The sequence below is a fragment of the Hibiscus syriacus genome, unplaced genomic scaffold (assembly GCF_006381635.1).
Source record: "Hibiscus syriacus cultivar Baekdansim isolate YM2019G1 unplaced genomic scaffold, ASM638163v2 tig00111772_pilon, whole genome shotgun sequence".
Classification (NCBI taxonomy): domain Eukaryota; kingdom Viridiplantae; phylum Streptophyta; class Magnoliopsida; order Malvales; family Malvaceae; genus Hibiscus; species Hibiscus syriacus.
Window position 1 is genome coordinate 1,198,814 of NW_024063173.1, and position 19,967 is coordinate 1,218,780.

The window sequence follows — 19,967 nt, forward strand, 5'->3', positions numbered from 1 at the left end:
TATTTTCACTCGTCTAATGACCTTAAATTAGTATGAAACTTTTTTATTTTAGATTATGTATTTAGATCTTATATTTTTCTATCTATATAAGAGTCTGTTGTGAGTAAGAGAGCACTAGAGTTGAAGGAAGTATATTTAAACCTTAAATATTATATTTTAATGTAAAATACACAAATGGTCTCTTGATATAGGGTGTTGTTTTGTGGAGTCTCCTGAATATTAAATGTTACAAAATGGTCATTCGACTATATGAAATTACTTTATTGAGTCATTTGATTATTAAAAGTTACAAAGTAGTCACCCGATTATTCATATATTCTAAACTCATCATTTTTGGTAAAAAACTGACTCATCCGAGTTGAAAGTTAACATGCTGATTGAGATATGATAATCATTTGAGATTCTAGGATTAGATTTTAAAATATCTCAGTCAGCAGGTTAACGTCCAGTTTAACTTGCCATCTATTTTTAATGGAACATAATGAGTTTGGAATATATGAATAGTTAGGTGACTATTTTGTAACTTTTAATAGTCGACGGACTCAACAAAGCGACACCCTATATTCGAAGGATCATTTTATAACTTTTAATATTCAGAAGATTCGACAAAACATCACCCTGTAGTCGAGGGACCGTTTATATACTTTACCCTAAAATTTTAAAATATAAACCCTAAAATTAATCTGAGATTAATGAAGAGCAAACGTTGTTAAAACATTAATTCTGGTATAATGAATAAGTAATGAATATGGCGTAGGAAGAAGTGGAGATAGAGGCAAAGGTAAATGGAAACAGAGGAACCTTACATCAGTGGTTGTAGATATTCGAAACAAATTCAACAATAGACGGTTGATTGCAGTTGGTACTCAATGGACGGCTGCTAATGACCATATATCACCTTGACTTCAACCTAGGATTTGAGAATTAAATATGGATTGCATTTATTCTTTGGAATAATTGCAAATTACCCTCTATATTGCACTTTTGATTAAATTAATCCTTATTCCTTTGTGAAAAGTCTGAATTAAATTTGATCGTAAAATCCGTATTATAATTTTCTTAAATAAATAAAGCCTGTGCTTTTTTCTTAAATTTTTGAGTCAACGTTTGAGTGTTAACTTAGGGATTATTTGAATTGATTCCTTGTGGCATTGGAGTCTTTTGGTTTGAATTTGAGTTTAATTGGGTGAGAAATTAACCTTATTAGGGTTAAAAATTATATTTTTTAAGTTTAGAGTGAAATGAGAGGAACCTAGAGTGTATTTTAAGCTTTAGGCAGAGAAAAGCTTTTTCTCTCTTCATTTCTTTCTTTTTACCTCTTTCATCTTCTTTATCTCCACTTTGTCTATTTTTTTCTTCATCTTATTCTCTCAAACAAATAATCAAAAAGGTCAAAGGCTTTATCTTTCCTCAAGTTTATACTCCAAAACGAGATTTCAATGTGAGAACCATGATCTAGAGGTCATGAGCTTCAAAATGAGCTCACCATCTTTTTTAATAGTGACTATGAACTCATTTTGGGTTTTTGGGAGGGTTTAAGCTCCAAGAGCTTCCTCTTATGATTTTCATATGAGTTTTAAGTAGTTTAAGTATTGTTTAGCATGTTATAAACATCTTTTTGATATTAGAATCATCTGTGGTGACCTGGGTTGGGTGGTAGGGTTGTGTGAGACTTCCAAGAGCAAAGGTGATTGTTGGTTTATTTGGTTATTATTTTACCTTCAAATTGCTCTTTAGTTGTTAGTTTTTGTGGCCGATTTGTTCATTTTGATTCATTTTCTGTGCAGGACACTAGATTCTGGAAACTGCACTAAAAGGACATAATTCTGCAGTTTTTTTATTTTCGGAATCAAGGCTGGATTAGTGGGCATGACTCTAGGCATGACGCATCTGACGGGGCGTTGAGTCAGCACCTTCCAGAAGGTGCAGTCAGCGCTTCTAGAAGGACGATGTTGAGATGTTTCTCTACCCGACGACGGAGAGTGCAAATAGTACACCTCAAGGGATGTAACTAGTCTCGAAAAAGTAAGTGCTTATCCTCCATGAATCAGATTAAACAATAAATTGTAGAGTCGCCACCAATCTTTTATTTGGTGAGATTTGTCACCAAAATGTCATATTATTTTAATAAAAATTCCTAAGAATAATATTAAAATAATACAACTCGAGTATGTTTACCAGAAAAATGAGTTCGGAAGTCGATTACATATGGGAAAGAATTAGCATTCTCACAACGCCCAAAATCGATACCGGCATTTATTAATTTAATGTCTTTGAAGTAAATGATAAATTTTCTCTCTTAATTTAAATTTACAAATAACTTAAATAAATTATTAACTAATATTAATAATCTTATTTAAAATACTAAATATTAAAATTACATAAATTAAATTATAAAGTAAATTTATAATCCTAATATAAAATACTTAATACTATAGTAATAATTAATAATTAAAATATAAAACATTAATATTAATTACTATAATTTGAAGTAATATTAAGTAACTGTACTAATAATGTAATTTACCCTAAGTTATTAAAAAGATCAAGACGTAAATTATTAAAATATTAAGGACTATAGCTGATATTTATCCTATATATATATATATATATATATATATATATATAGTAGTGATCGAAATATAAATAAATAAAATTAAAGAACGAAATTAAAATGTATGAAACACGCTTTTGATGATTAATTTGTAAGGTTACAAAATTACAAGAACCTCGGGAATTATTTATCCATACCTGTATGTACTCTCAGGTCCCTCCCTAAAACGACACCGTTTAGGGAGGGTATTTAAAGAGCCTAACCGACCCAAAAAGGGCCATCTTCCTCATTTCTTTCTTTTTGTTCTCTCACTAAGCGAGATAATTCTCTCAATTGTCTCTAAAAACCTCGCCTGAGAGGAAATTGGTCACCGGTCGACAACCGTATACCGCCGTCAACCACCACCACCACATGCGGTGGCCGGATGTCAACTAATTACACCAAATCACTCCCCATTTTCTTCTAAACACGAATCCAGTACCCTTTTTCCCAAAAAATCCCTAAATCACAGTAGATCTAAGAAAATATACCTTCAAAGTTCAACTTCTCCGGCGACGCTTGGGCTCTTCCGACGATGGTAATGCTTTCTTCTCTCTTTTCTCTCTATTTCCTGATTTTGGTTGTTGTTTGTGGTGTTTGCTTGCTCGTTCCTCATTTTTCGTTATTGTTGTCTTCGCAGGTTTGACCTTATTTATAGGGTTCTTTGATACACCCTCTTATCTGGTTAAAAGGCCATACCCCGGTGAGTCACCGGAGCTACGATGATGACTCACCCTAGGGGTGATGAGTTGTGCGGTGGAGAGGCTGGGTGCATTAAATGCACCCTGATCTTGCTTCGATCTGAGATGATGTGGCATCATCGTGTCATGTTTCGATTGGTGAGTTCGTCGGCGAGGGCGTCATCATCTCTATGGCGGTACCGGAATAGCTATAGGGTTACAATGAGTACCCTAGGGTTTCTGGTGGTCGACTGTGGACCATTGGATTTGCTTCTAGATCGGACGACTATGGAAGCTTGTGGCGCTGGAACATGTGTGAGACCCTAATCACCTTTGGATCTACTTGTGGGCCTATTGGGCTGTTCGGGTCAAGTCTGGGCCTGAACCGGATCTTGATCTGCACTGAATATGTTGGGCTGCTGGAGTCGAATCTGGTTGTAATATGGGTTTAGGGTCATGCTTGTAATTGGGCCTCGAGGCTTAATGTATTAGACCTATAAAATTGTAAAAAATATTTATAATAAAAATAATGTAATTATAATATAATAATATATAATTATATTGAAATCTAATTCGGATTAAAATGACTGTCGACAGACGGATAGGTCTTCTGCGTTTTTGAAATTTGAATTCAAGTTAATCTCATGTTTTTAGGATTTTAGTTTAAATATTTTAAGAATTATCTTTAGGAATTATCTCTTATTTTTAGCAATTATATTTTCCTTATTTTTAGGATTTTTGAAGGCTATAAATACCCTCTCAGGGTAAGCCTAAAAACACATTCAGAATTCATCCATTCTTTTTCCTCTGGGTTTTATAAAAGCTATCTTTTCTTTTTCAAAGTTGTCTTTGTTTTTATTTTTATTTTTATTTTTAAAGATGCTAAGTATGATTGTCGTACTTAGCTAATTTCTCCAAAAGCCAAGGGCTAAAGCGATAACTCAATTCTTATTGTGAGCATTGGAAAGCACTTAAAATACATTCAGGTTATTTTCTTAATTTTATGGAGAAATAAGATAGGTAATCAACATATCCTTTAAAATTAAAACGTTTTTAAATCAAAAAGTCGACGTTTGTTTGGATGTTGTTCTGGTTTAAAGTTGGGAGGAAGAATCGGCTGGTAGCAAGTTCGACTTCCTGTGAACACACTTAGTTACAATCTGCTAAGGGAAATTAAAATCAGGCTCGATTCTCATGGAGACAACATAGTCCGAGTCGAGTTTTTCCAAAGCTTTTAAAACTGAGTTGTTGCTGACGACGATAGACGTAGTTAGTCCATATAAGGACTGGAATTCAAAGATAGCTTTTGGATTTTTTATTTACAAGAGAGAAAAACAAGTTACAGGGGTTGGGCTCTGTAGACTGTAACCGATAGATATCCAAAGGAAACATTTATTCCGATGATCAGATGGAATTGAGGAAAAACTGAAGCCGGATGTTGTTTTTAAAATAAGTTTTCTTATCTCAATTTAATTTAAATTTATTTATTTATTTATTTTATCTTTATCCCTAATTATTTTTAAACAATTTAAATCCCCTTTTTTCTCTCTTGTCTATCTTATATTTCCCTTTTATCCAAATCCCTATTCTTTTTCATCTTTATCCAAATCTAAAATCAAAAATTCCACAACTTCAGAAACTCTAAAGTCCCTGTGGACCGACCATGCTTCTCTTTACTACTCTTTTATTTATTTATTTATTTTTTAGAAGAAGAATTTTTTTACAGTAATACGACACTTGTCAAATTGGCGTCGTTACTTTGGCTAAAGTAATTGATAAAGTTTTTTTATTTATTACCAGAAGAAATCTAGGTGATTTAGTAGAATTTGATCCAGAAATCGAAGCTCGAACCAGACGAATTCACACAAAAACACTTCAAGAAAAAAGAAGAAAATAATAACAGAAACAACTGGAGCAATCCAATCCAGAGTTAAATCCGGAAGGATCATCTTCATTCAATACAAATGAAAAACCGATAATTGAAGATAAACTATGCACAAACAACAAGCTAGAACCAATGGCAGATAACACGATTCGCCAGTTAGCTGCGACACCTGCCATAGAACAACCCCTCTGCATCACTTTTCCTCAAGGCGAAACTCCATTTACTCTGAAAGCGAGCCTTATACATCTTCTTCATATATTCATATGCTTTCCAGTGAGAGTCCACACAAACATCTCACAGAAACATCTCACAGATTTTCATATGGTCTGTTCAAGCATGAAACCCCATGGAGTATCTGAAGAGCAATTAAAACTACATGTTTTCCCTTTTTCTTTATCTGGTTTAACTAAAGAATGACTATTTTATTTACCTCCCGATTCTATAGATACTTGGGCTAATTTAACTCAATTTTTTCTTGATAGTTTTTTCCCAGTAACAAAAGCAAGTGAATTAAGGATAAGTATTCTGGGAACAAGACAAAAAGATGGAGAATCGCTATACAATTACTGGGAGCGATTTAAGAAACTTTGTCCAAGCTGTCCACAATAAAGATTGTCCGATCAAACACTCGTCCAATATTTCTATGAAGGGTTACTTCCAATGGAGATGAATACTATAGATGTTGCTAGCAGATGAACTCTTGTGAATAAAACATTAGCTGCAACAAGGGAATTAATTTTTACAATGGCTGCCAACTCTCAACAGTTTGACACTTCAAGTGAGCCTAACCAACGGGTTCACGAGATAAGTATTGTTTCCTTAGAAAACAATATCAATAAGTTAATTGATGTAGTTAATTATTTGGTTATAGGGAAAATTGGATCAACAAGAGTATACAAAATATGCACAATGCTAGATCATCAAACAGGCTGATGTCCAATGCTACAAGAGGAAGTTGACATAGAAGTAAATGTTGTAGGGAACTTTATATGACCTCCCTAGAGATCCTATAATCTGTACTCCAATACCTATAATCCGGGATGGAGAGACCATCCAAATCTGAGCTATAGATAAAACCCAAGGCAAAATCAAGCCTATCAGCAAAGGCCTCCACAAACGTTTCAACCGCAAAAATCCTCTTTGGAATCCATTGTTGAACGTTTGACCTTGTCCCAAGAAAAATTCCAAAATTGGGATGATGCTCATTTTCAAGAATTGGACAAGCAGATTAGCCAATTGGCTCAAACAATGGGAAAGTTAGAGTCACAAGGGAAGTTACCTTCTCTAACGGAGTCAAATCCAAGAGAGAATGTAAGCTCCATCACTCTCCAAAGTGGCGTGATAGTGAAACAACCAATCCCAAAAGCAGTAGGGGAAAATCCACAAAGGAATGAAGAAAATCCGAAATCCCAAATTGAAGAAGAAGTAGTTGGCGCATATCCCCCTAAGGAAAAAGGGATTGACGCAAATCCCCAAAGAAAGAAGAAAGAAATTTCAAAGCCAGATCCAATACCATCTCCCTATGAAACTCCACAACATTTTCCTTCTAGATTGGTAAAAAGAGACAAACAAGCTGAAGATAAGTAGATCTTGGAAGTATACCGAAAGGTTGAATTCAACATGCCTCTCCTTGGCGTAATCCAAAAAATATCAAGGTATGATAGTGTAACATCCCAAAAAGTCGGGTTAGTGACCAAAAAGGAAAGTTTTTGAAACTTAGTGACCATTCTCAGAAAAGATTAAAAATTTAGGGACTTGATTGGAGACTTTTGGTATTGGAGTTAATAGTAAAGTTTGAAGTGAAAAGGGTATAATGGTCATTTTATAGGAAAGATTTTTATTTCCCTTTTATAAGGGACTTAACCACGTGGAGTTTGGGTGAGAAAGAAAGAAATGTCTGGAACATCTTCTTTTTCTCCTTCTTTCTATTCCCGTAAGCTCCATTACAAGGTAAGTTGGTCTCAAGCTGGTTAATTATTTTATTTTAAATCTGGCTTTGATTCTTGGAGTGATAGAAAAGCTTAAGGAAAGTTTAATATTTCTTAAAACTCAAAGAGAAATAAGTTATGTAAGATTGAAGGTAAAGAGTTTTCAAAGGAATTATAGAGATAGAGTTAGTAAATAAGTTTTGAAGTGAAATTTGACTTGTCAAGGATCTAATTTAGAAGTTATAAGTATTAGAAGTGAAATTAGAACATGTTGAAAATTTGGTGTGATTCTTGATTTTCATATAGAGGATGAGATTTTAAAGATAAAGAGGTATTAAATGCATAGAAATTGGTTTAAATATGTGTATTTGAGTTAAGAGTATAAAAGAGATTAAGATATGAAGGATTTGAGTTGGAATGAGTAAATTTTCGAGGTAAAAAAGTGAAAATCTGGGCTTGAGTATCGGTACTACTTCATCCAGTACCGATACTTCAAGAGAAAAATAGGGATATTTAGTATAGGGGTATCGATATTGGTCGAACAGTATCGATACCATAGGTCTGAATTTGGTAAAGATATTCATAGGGTATCGAAACCTGAGAAGGTAGTATCGATACCATAGGTATCAATACCAAAAGGAAGGTATCGATACCAGAAAACATCGAATGCAAAATGAGTATTGATACTTGGACTGGTATCAATACTACAACTAGGGAAGTATCAATACCCTATATGGGGTACCGATACTACTTCTAATGGAAAATGAAATTAGACCTTTCTTGTAGCTTAAGAAATTAAGGATCGAATTATGATAATTAGAATGCTGATATGTATACAATATGTTGATTGTGTAGATATTGATCGGAAGAGAGTATTAGATAAATCAACGAGATAAGATCAAGCAAGGATGAAGTAAGAGATTGGTATTGACTAGTGAGGCCAGGTGAGTGCATATTAGTTAGTATACGATGTTTAAGGGAAATTAGACGTGTGATGAGTCTATTTCCTATGTTATAATGCATGAACTCATGAATGTAAGCATATATTTTCTATGAGTGTATATGTTACATATTATTGCATGTGTTATATGATGTGTATGAATGTATGCTAGTGTGATAAGACATATGAACTGGTATACGTGATCTATGTGATTATATAAGTTATATGATATTGACATAAGGAATGATCTGAACATGTGATATATGAACATAAGAGATTAAGTGATATGAACTATGTGATCATATAAGAATATGACATGAGATATGTGAATTATATGAAAATGTGCTATATGTAAGTAAACTACGTGACTATGTCAATATGTGATAAGAAACTACGTGATAAGAAGTTACAAACCTATGTAATGTGAATATGTGAGTATGTTAAATGATATAAATGATAATGCCCATGTTATGTTTCATGAGAGCTAGAGGTATAGTTGGCATACCAAGAGTCGAGGGTTCTACGTGGTCCTTCGGGACATATATGTAATTCTTGGGAACATTTATGAGGTACTTCGGTACACTTATTTGGTCCATTGGAATATGTATATGGTTCTTAAGGAGTAGACCTTCGGGATATATGTGTTATATGTGGTCTTTCGGGACAAAGTCTATATGCCTCTAGTGGGATTTTATACGAGTTGTGGTGACAACATATGTGCACAACCTATATAAACTCATATATCAGTAGTTCTCACATGTGTACATGGGCTAATATAAAGATAATACAAATGAACTTGGTATGATTAAATGTTTGTTCCTTTGTGAAGTGATATATGTGATATGATGATGTGTATATGGTTTGGTTAAGAATGTTAGATACAAGAGTATATGATTAAGAGATAAGAATGTAAATATGCTAATAATGATAAGAATAATAATAGAGTGAACAATGATAATGATAGTATCAATATATGTATGTTTGCAATGTTCATATTAATTGTTATATGATTTTGCATAATATTAGTGCGTGAATGGTTAGTGCATTGTTAGATAATTAAAGTTTTTGTATTCGTTTTATATGCCTCACTAAGTCATCCACTTAGCGTGTGAGTGTTTCACACGTAGGTTTCGAAGAGATAGAAGAGCAAAGAGGAGCAAGATAGGTCAGCTTCTCCTTTCCGAATATCAGATCAGAAAAGTAATTTGAATTATATGTATTTTGTTTTATTGAAGTAGTTAGCATGTAATTAAATATTTGAATTGTATACGCTCTAATAAGTTTTGTAAACTCTTTGGTGGAAATTGTATAAATTATGAACTTTCATTTGATAAAAGTTAGAATTTTTCTACTTTTATAAAAGCAAATGTTTTGAAAAGTCAATGTGACGCCTCGAATTCATATCCGGGTCGGGTATGGGTTGGGGGTGTTACATTTAATGGTATCAGAGCTAAGGTTTAGTCGATTCTAGGCTTAAACCGAAGTCAGACCAATTTTAAAATGTGTACATGTCAACTTGAAGTGAAAATTTTCTGATTTGATAGAGTAATGAGTGAACTATCTTGTTAATAAAGTAGGACTTTTACGTTATATTAGAAATATAGTAATGAATTTTCAAAGTAAGCAAAAGGCGATATCCCTGATTGTGGTAGCAATTCACCTGCCCTGGCTAGGTAAGATGAAGAGCGGACACCTCAGGGAGCGCCTTTGTAAAAGCTAAGGATTGTTTCATAAGATTGAAAATGCATTTGAATAGTGTTAGAGGATCTCCACTGTTCCAAAGTGGAGAAGTTAGATGAAGTAGTTTAGTTACTATGTGGTTGAGTTAAAGTATAGTGAATAGATGTTATCATGAGAGTAATAGAAGATTAAGATTCAGTGATGTGGATATTGTTTCAGAAGAGTTTAAGAATGGATACATCGATGATTAGTTTATAAGACAAAGAAAGTTAGATCGTTTGAGTTTGAAATAGAGGAATAGTACGGTGTATGAGTAGGAGTATGGGTTTGAAAAGATGAGTAAGATGCCGCTAAGGAAAATTTCGACGGAAAAATGATGTATATGATCGGCTTGATAAGGGTTTGTACCCTAGATTAAAAGTTGATGTTGACTAATAAGGTTATGTATTGGTAAATGTAATAGAGTTAAAGGATTTGAAGATGATGTTAAGTCAACCAAGTATGACGTGGACTTAGATATAGTTACGTATTATGATCATGTAGATGTGATGTAGTTAAAGATATGAGGATTTATATGTTTGAAGGGAGTTTTAATGAAATAGAACAAGTGTTTTAATGGATTAAGTGATTATTTAGATTTAGTATTTGATGAATTAAGTGAAGGAAATACAATTACAAGAGACGATAAATAATGAGGTTCTGTATAAGTAAAGTTGACTATCAAAGTTATGAAGATACGATAAAGATCGATAATCAGAGATGCGTATAATTGATAGGAAAAGAGTATTGAAACATGAAGAAAATATATGATTCATGTTGTAAGAAGATTTTGAAGAATGAAGGAGATAAGGATTTGTATGTTTGAATGAAGTTAAGGATTGATAGAAAAGTTTAAGATGATAAAAAGGGATATGTGTATTGTAATTCGAACAAGGATTTTGCAAAGAATAAGATTTGTACAAGTAGTGTTGAGTATCAGAGTTATGAAAATGTTATAAAGAGTGATGATCAGGGACAAGTATGAGTGATATGAAAAGAGTATGAGAGTATAAGGGAAAGGATATGACCTATGTTATAAGGAAATCTTGATGTATGGAAAAATAATTGTATAAGGAAATGGAAAAGATGGAGTTTAAACGATCCAGTATGACAAGAGTAAGATTGAGGTGTAGATTATAAGTTTGATATTGAGGTTGTAAAATCTTAAATTCTTAGTGAAACGAGAAAGAGTCGTTATAAGTTGTGTATCAAAATTTTGTTGAAAATTAATTAGGATTTGTATAAGGAAATGGAGTAAGTAGCATTTTTTTAAAAGTGGTGATTATTCTTTGGACAAGTGTGTAAAGTTATATGAAAATATTATGTGTATCGTAAATATAGACAATGATTAAGAAGTAAGTAAATGTTTGGTTTATATGGCAAAGCTAATAGAGAATGATGAAAAAAATCAATTGATTCATGATATTGAAGAGTAAGGATTGGAGTTATTGTCTATATAATGAATGACATTATATGGATTTAGAAAGATTGGACGTATATGAAGAATTGAGTGGGAAAAACGGTAAGTTTATTAGCGGTAAATCGGAAAGATTAAGTAAAGAAAGCAACATGAGAACATTAAAAGATATGTTCTTATTGATGTGTGCGATGAAAATTCGAGGATGAAATTTCTTAAAAGGAGGGGAGATTTTTAATATCCCAAAAAGTTGGGTTAGTGACCAAAAAGGAAAGTTTTTGAAACTTAGTGACCAATCTTAGGAAATATTAAAAATTTAGGGACTTGATTGGAGAATTTTGGTATTGGAGTTAATAGTAAAGTTTGAAGTGAAAATGGTATAATGTTCATTTTATAGGAAAAAATTTTATTTCCCTTTTTAAGGGACTTAACCACGTGGAGTTTGGGTGAAAAAGAAAGAAATGTCTGGAACTTCTTCTTCTTCTCCTTCTTCCTCTTCCCGTAAGCTTAATTTCAAGGTAAGTTGGTCTCAAGCTGGTTAATTCTTTCGTTTTAAATTTGATTTTGATTCTTGGAGTGATAGAAAAGCTTAAGGAAAGCTTAATATTTCTTAAAACTCAAAGAGAAATAAGTTATGTAAGATTGAAGGTAAAGAGTTTTCAAAGGAATTATTGAGATAGAGTTAGTAAATAAGTTTTGAAGTGAAATTTGGCTTGTCAATGATCTAATTTAGAAGTTAGAAGTATTAGAAGTGAAATTAGAACATGTTGAAAATTTGGTGTGATTCTTGATTTTCATATAGAGGATGAGATTTTAAAGATAAAGAGGTATTAAATGCATAGAAATTGGTTTAAATATGTGTATTTGAGTTAAGAGTATAAAATGGATTAAGATATAAAGGATTTGAGTTGGAATGAGTAAATTTTCGGGGTAAAAAGTTGAAAATCTGGGCTTGAGTATCGGTACTGCTTCATCCAGTACCGATACTTCAAGAGAAAAAGAGGGATATTTAGTATAAGGGTATCGATACTGGTCGAACAGTATCGATACCATAGGTCTGAATTTGGTAAACATATTCATAGGGTATCGATACCTGGGAAGGTAGTATCGATACCATAGGTACCGATACCATAAGGAAGGTATCAATACCAGAAAACATCGAATGCAAAATGAGTATCGATACTTGGACTGGTATCGATACTACAGTTAGGGAAGTATCGATACCCTATAGGGGGTACCGATACTACTTCTAATGGAAAATGAAATTAGACCTTTCTTCTAGCTTAAGAAATTAAGGATCGAATTATGATAATTAGAATACTGATATGTATATAATATGTTGATTGTGTAGATATTGATCGGAAGCGAGTATTAGATAAATCAACGACATAAGATCGAGCAAGGATGAAGTAAGAGATTGGTATTGACTAGAGCGGCCAGGTGAATGCATATTAGTTAGTATACGATGTTTAAGGGAAATTAGACTTGCGACGAGTCTATTTCCTATGTTAGAATGCATGAACTCATGAATGTAGGCATATATTTGCTATGAGTGTATATGTTACATATTATTGCATGTGTTATATGATGTGTATGAATGTCTGCTAGTGTGATAAGACATATGAACCGGTATACGTGATCTATGCGATTATATAAGTTATATGATATTGACATAAGGAATGATCTGAACATGTGATATATGAACATAAGAGATTAAGTGATATGAACTATGTGATAATATGATAATATGACATGATATATGTGAATTATATGAAAATGAGCTATATGTAAGTGAACTACGTGACTATGTGAATATGTGATAAAAAACTATGTGATAAGAAGTTACGAACCTATGTGATATGAATATGTTAGTATGTTAAATGATATAAATGATAATTCCCATGTTACGTATCATGAGAGCTAGAGGTATAGTAGGCATGCCAAGAGTCGAGGGTTCTACGTGGTCCTTCGAGGCATATATGTAATCCTTTGGAACATATATATGGTACTTTGGTACACTTATTTGGTCCATTAGAATATGTATATGGTTCTTAAGGAGTGGTCATTCGGGACATTTCTACGCGGTCATTCGGGACAAAGTCTATGTGCCCCTAGTGGGATTTTATACGAGCTGTGGTGACAACATATATGCACAACCTCTATAGACTCACATGTCTATAGTTCTCACACATCTACATGGGCTAATATAAAGATAATATAAATAAACTTTGTATGATTAAATGTTTGTTCCTTTGTGAAGTGATATATGTGATATGATGATGTGTATATGGTTTGGTTAAGAATATTAGATACAAGAGTATATGATTAAGAGATAAGAATGGAAATAATGCTAATAATGATAAGAATAATAATAGAGTGAATAATGATAATGATAGTATCAATATATGTATATTTGCAATGGTCATATTAATTGTTATATGATTTTGAATAATATCAGTGTGTGAATGGTTAGTGCATTGTTAGATAATTAAAGTATTTGTATTCGTTTTATATGTCTCACTAAGTCATCGACTTATCGTGTGAGTATTTCATACGTAGGTTTCGATGAGATAGAAGAGCAAAGATGAGCAAGACATGTCAGCTTCTCCTTTCCGAATATCAGATCAGAAAAGTAATTTGAATTATATGTATTTTGTTTTATTGAAGTAGTTGGCATGTAATTAAAGATTTGAATTGTATATGTTCTGATAAGTTTTGTAAACTCTTTGGTGGAAATTGTATAAATTATTAATTTTCATTTGATAAAAGTTAGAATTTTCCTACTTTTGTAAAAGTAAATGTTTTGAAAAGTTAATGTGACACTTCAGATTCATATCTGGGTCGGGTACGGGTTGGGGGTGTTACAGATAGATTTCTTAAAAACCTCTGTATCATAGAAACAAGTCTTACCGAAATAGAAAAAGTGAATTTGGAAAAGCATGTTTCAGTTGTCATCCAATAAAATATTCCACCAAAGTTAAAATATCAATTTATGTTTGCTATACCTTGCAAAATTTGTAAAGTTGGAATTAAACGTGCAATGTACGATTTAGGAGCTTCTATAAATCTTATGCCTTTATATGTGTACATTTTACTTTCTAATGAGCCCTTGAAGGATACAAGAGTGACAATACAACTGGCGGATCAGTCAATAATATATCCCAAATGACTCTTGGAAGATGTCTTAGTTAAGGTAAATGAGCTTATATTTCCAGTAGATTTCTATGTCATTGACATGGAAAATGACCGAAAAATACTTGATCCGAGATACTTTTGGGTCGTCCCTTCCTTAGCACAGCAAATACAAAAATCGATGTAAGAAGTGGAATTCTTACAATGGAGTTTGACGGTGAGATTGTAAAATTTGATGTATACAAAGTAATACGACATCTAGATAAAGTTGCTAGTATTATTTTTGTTGATATTGTTCAGCCTCCTGATCGCTTGTAAATGTATATGCTAAGGCAAGCAAATTTGTGCAAGTATACACAATCGATGCAAGTAATATAGGGTAAGTGAGTATCGGCTCCACAGGGATTAGATTAAAAATATATTTTCACCACAACTAGAACTAGTGCCACGAGCTAAATCCTAATAAGTGTCAGCTTAAGTACTAATATTAATAAACGAAGAAGTGATTTAAGGATTTCAGAAAAGTTTGGTCGAGGCAAAATAAATATACAGACTGGTTGGATAAAATAAAACAAGTGTTGGTTTAAATATTATTGAAAACATTTTGATATTTCGATATAATAAATTAAGTATAAATGAATTTTAAGATTTTACAAAAGATTTTCTAAGTATAATCGATTTAATTACTCGAATATCCAAATATTACTCCATGTCTTTCAAGATCAATTTTCATCCTTACTAAATGTGTAAAATTGTGTTTTATACTTAAACTATTTTTGAAACAATTTTCACAAAGTATTTTGAACCAAAATCAAGCCTAAAATAATTTTTTCAAAGGGATGCACCGATGCATCAATCTATGCAACGATGCACCAATGAATTAATTGAACATAGAATGCATTCTATACATCGATGCACTCTCCATGCATCGATGCACTCGGGTTTAAATAAAAACATCGAATGCATTTGATGCATTGATGCACAAGCCATGCATCGATGCACTCAGGCTATTTTTGAAACATCGAATGCACTTCATGCATCGATGCACCCTTAGTGCACCGATGCACTAGTGTTCCAACGGTCAAAATATTTGAATTTTACACTAATGCACCGATGCACTATGGTCATGCATCGATGCACCGACGCTCCCAACTGTTTTATTTAATTGTTTTCACACTCAAACGGCTCTATTAACTCCACTAATCATCCCCAACGTTTAGAATCAATTCAAGGAGTATTTAAACAAGCTTAGAAGCCATTGATCAACAAGAATCATCAAGAAACAAAAGAGAATCAAAGAGAAAGCAACAAACTCATTGTTTGAGCATTTCAAGCCTATTTTTCATTCAATATTCATTTTACTTTCAAGAACACTACTTGAAATCAATTGTATTCATTCTTGAGTGTTCTTTCTTTGTTCTAGAATTGTGCAAACAATCTACCTTGTGAGGTTTTCCTTGTAAGTTTGCAAATTTGTGTATTTCTCTTTGAAAAAGAGTGTTCTCAAGAATTGGGGTATATTCTTGAGGGAGTTGTAAGGTTATCTCTTTGGCCTCAAAAGAAATAACAAATTAGTGAATTTGTTGGAAAATCCTTAGTGTGGATAGCTAAGGTAGTGGACGTAGACTTTTTTTAGAAAGTCGAACCACTGCAAATCACTGTGCAATTACTTTTAATTTTCTGCAAAAGCTTCAACCAAAATTTTAATTGCCAATTCACCCCCCTCTTGGCTATATCCGTCGATTGATTAACTCAATAATTGGTATCAGAGCCTCACTCATTTAAAGGTTTAATCGCCTCTTGAGTCGATTTGAGAAGAGTTAAATCGATAAAGATGTCGTCCACTTCCGTTTCATTCTCCATGGAAGAATCCAGACCAATTGACGTGCCTCCTTACTTCAATGAAACAAATTATCGTCGTTGGAAGAGGTTCATGATGATATTTATCCAAGCACATGATATGGAAGCTTGGATGGTAATCGAGAAAGGATATTCATCTCCTACGAAGAAGGCAAAGAAGTGGAGCAATCAAGAACGGAAGGAAGCTCAACAAAACACAAAGGCTATGCACATGTTGTGTTGTGCAATTGATCCTAATGTATATAAAGGAGTTTCTTCTTGTTCAAGTGCCAAGGAAATGTGGGATAAGCTTGAGGAGATCTATAGAGACAAGGAAAAAGAACAACCAATAAAGATGATGTCTCTATTAGCTCTCACAAAGCCAAAGGTATCTTCTAACTCAAATAGATTAAATTCAAAATCTTTTAATGAGTTACAAGATGCTTATGATGAATTATTTTCGGAGTTTGAGACCATGAACTCCAAATACAATAAATTGATTTCTAAATTTATAGCTAAAAATGATCTTCTTTTGAAAGCTAAAACAAATTTAGAAAATCAAAATGAAATGTTGAGAAAAGAGTTAGAGCTTTCAAAAATGAAATCTGAAAAATTTGAAAAAGAAATTTTCGAATTAAACAAACTTCTTCTAGAAACTAAAATGGATTTTGAAAATCAAAACGAAGTATTGAAGAAGGATTTAGAACTTTCAAAAATAAAATTTGAAAGTATGGAAAAAGAAAATTTCAATTTGGAAGTTAAGCTTGAATGCTTAATAAAAGAAAAAGAGATCATTTTAAATAATTCATCTAGTTCAATAATGACAATATGCTCACATTGTCATTATCATGGTCATAAGGAACATACTTGTCCTTTAAAGAAAGGAAAACGATTTAAAATTAGACAAGTATGGGTTCCAAAAGGAACAAGAGGCATTGAAACTACTGTTCAAGGATCCAAAGCAATTTGGATACCAAAATTTACTTAAATGTCTCTTGTAGGTGTGTGGGAGCAATGGTGATGAAGATGATGGTATTCAAGATGCTCTAGCCACACATGAAAAAGGAATGGGTAACCTCTAAACTTAATGTTTTTATTTTATTTGGTTGCTCATTTAGTCTATGCATGCATGAGGTTTTATGAATATTTCTAAATGATTATGCTTTATCTCATGTATGTTGAAAATTATTGTATGATGAACATAGTAATTTTTGGTAATGTTTTATAAACTCTAGTTCATCATATTAATTTTTGGTCAAAATTGTTTTTAAAATGTAATTGATATCTCTTTAACAATTGATATCGATTTTTCAAGAACCTTGGTTTTGCAAAATTTTGACCTTAAATTTTTCTTAATGTTTATGCATATTTTTTTTAATATTATAAAGTTTTAATGCATAACATTTTCAAAAACTTTATGCATATGATATTAATCACGATAATCAACATTGCATAATGTTTTATATGTGAATGAGTTAAAGCATAATCTTTTGAATAATGATTTTGACAAAAGATACAATGTCTTATTTTTAAAATTAAATGTTTGTAAAATTATTTGACATTGCATCTATTTCGATTATGCTTATTGGTCATAAATAGGAAATATTTACATGATACATTTATATTCCATTAATATGACTATGTTGTACCTAGTTGCTAAGAATGAGCATGATAAAATCTGTGATGCTTGTGCTAAAGGAAAACAAAAGCGAATTTCTTTTAAATCTATTAATGACGTATCAACTAGTAGAGTATTACAATTGATCCATATAGATCTTTTTGGGCCAACTAGGACTACTAGCTTGGGTGGAAAACAATATGCATTTGTCTTGGTAGATGACTATTCTAGATATACTTGGGTTCTATTCTTAAGTACTAAAGATGAAGCATTAGAAAATTTCATCACATTTTCAAAAATAATCCAAAACGAAAAAGGTTACTCTATAACTAGTATTAGGAGTGATCATGGCACTGAATTTGAAAATCTTGGATTTACTGAGTTTTGTAATTCTAATGGTATTAGCCATAATTTTTCAGCACCTAGAACTCCTCAACAAAATGGAGTTGTTGAGAGGAAAAATCTAACTTTAGAAGAAATGGCTAGAACCATGCTTTGTGTAAACAATTTGCCAAAATATTTTTGGGCGGAAGCCACAAATACCGCTTGTTATGTTATAAATAGAGTAATAATTAGGCCAATTTTAAAGAAAACTCCATATGAAATTTTCAAAAATAAAAAGCCTAACATTAGCTATTTTCATCCTTTTGGATGTAAATGTTTTGTTTTAAACAATGGTAAAGATAATCTTGGCAAATTTGATGCTAAAAGTGATGAAGGAATTTTTCTGGGTTATTCCTTAAATTCTAAAGCTTATCGTGCATTTAATAAAAGAACTTTAGTTGTAGAAGAGTCTATACATGTTGTTTTCGATGATAATCCCCTTCCGAGGAAGGATTCTTGTGTTAATTATGATGTAGGTATTGTACAAGAAAATGACGTTAGACATGACGTTGGAGAATCATCATCAAAGGAAGAAACGAAAAATGAGGAAACTCATGATCCCCTCGAGAATCAAACTATTGAAGAAAGGGAAGTATCTTACCCAAGAGAGTACAACTATGTCAATGATGGTGATATTATAGGTGATCCATCAAAAGGGGCAACAACCCGATCTTCTCTTAGAAATATTTGTAATTATGACGCATTTATCTCATGCATAGAGCCTAAGAATATTAAAGAAGAATTAAATGATGAACATTGGATTATGGCTATGCAAGAAGAATTAACTCAATTTGAGAGAAGTAAAGTTTGGACATTAGTTAAAAGGCCTAGTAATAAATCTATTGTAGGTACTAGATGGGTATTTAGGAATAAGCTTGATGAAAGTGGTAACATAGTGAGAAACAAGGCTAGAATTGTTGCTCCTTGTTTCTCAAGGCTATACTCAAGAAAAAGGCATAAACTATGATGAAACATATGCTCCCATAGCTAGGATGGAAGCAATTAGAATGTTATTAGCATTTGCATGTTTCAATGAGTTTAAGTTATATCAAATGGATGTTAAAAGTGCATTTTTAAATGGTTTTACAAAAGAAGAAGTGTATGTGGAACAACCTCCAGGTTTTGAAGATTCAAAATTTCCGGATCATGTTTTTAAATTGACAAAAGCTCTTTATGGTTTAAAACAAGCTCCTAGAGCTTGATATTAAAGATTGTCAAATTTTTTAATAGAAAAAGGTTTTTCAAAAGGAAAGGTTGACAATACACTATTTTTAAAGAGAAAAAGTAAAGATTTATTAGTAGTTCAAATTTATGTTGATGATATAATTTTTGGTTCTACTAATGATGTTCTTTGCCAAGAATTTTCTAAGCTAATACAAGGTGAGATCGAGATGAGCATGATGGGGGAGCTCTCATATTTTTTGGGACTCCAAATCAAGCAAAGAAAAGATGGCATCTTCATCAATCAAGCAAAATAAGTCAAGGATATGCTCAAGAAATTTGGATTGGAAAATGGGAAACCTTATGCCACTCCAATGAGTTCTTCTACAAAGCTTGACTTGGATGAATGAGGTAAATGTGTAGATGTTAAATTATATAGATCTATGATTGGTTCATTACTTTATCTAACCGCAAGTAGACTGGACATTATGTTTAGTGTTTGCTTATGTGCTAGATTTCAATCATGTCCTAAAGAATCACATTTACTAGCCGTTAAGAGAATCTTTAGTTACCTTAAGGACATTCCTAGTATAGGACTTTGGTATCCTAGAGACTCTAGCTTTAGCTTGCATGCCTTCTCAGATGCAGATTATGGAGGATGCAAATTAGAT

The 19,967-nt window shown here is 32.4% G+C and overlaps 1 pseudogene; it reads left to right on the forward strand.

Annotated features, from left to right (window-relative positions):
* Positions 1-6,406: 6,406 nt before the first annotated feature.
* Positions 6,407-19,967, forward strand: part of LOC120170075 — a 53,670-nt pseudogene continuing 40,109 nt past the window's right edge.